General features: G+C 37.8%; 1 protein-coding gene across 1 annotated transcript in view; it reads right to left on the reverse strand.

The window, feature by feature from the left end:
- Positions 1-336, reverse strand: part of LOC107663081 (THO complex subunit 2-like) — a 100,323-nt gene that overhangs the window by 23,193 nt on the left and 76,794 nt on the right. The gene's annotated exons all lie outside the window — the stretch shown is intronic.

Here is a 336-nt window from a genome sequence, read left to right on the forward strand (position 1 = left end):
CAAACAGATATATACTAGTTAAGACACTCAGAAATCCATTACAATCTCATTCCATTCACACAATTCCTGAATGGAAACTGATGGGGACCTTTCTTCGCCAGTCTCCCATTGAAGTATTTCTTTGGAAATGATGTTTTACACAGCCAATTTGATGGGCCATCGTGCAATTGTGTGTTGTAACAGCCATGCCTTTCAGAGATAGTTCCTTTCAAGACATTTCTCTCCGCGATTGCTCCGTTTAATAGAATTGTAAGAGGATTCTTGCCTGGAACACTGTTCAATTTGATTACACAGTTCATAAGGAAGGTAGACTTTGATAAAGTATTGATTTATTTG

Source organism: Sinocyclocheilus anshuiensis, unplaced genomic scaffold (genome assembly GCF_001515605.1).
Source record: "Sinocyclocheilus anshuiensis isolate Anshui unplaced genomic scaffold, SAMN03320099.WGS_v1.1 scaffold836, whole genome shotgun sequence".
NCBI classification, from domain to species: Eukaryota; Metazoa; Chordata; class Actinopteri; order Cypriniformes; family Cyprinidae; genus Sinocyclocheilus; species Sinocyclocheilus anshuiensis.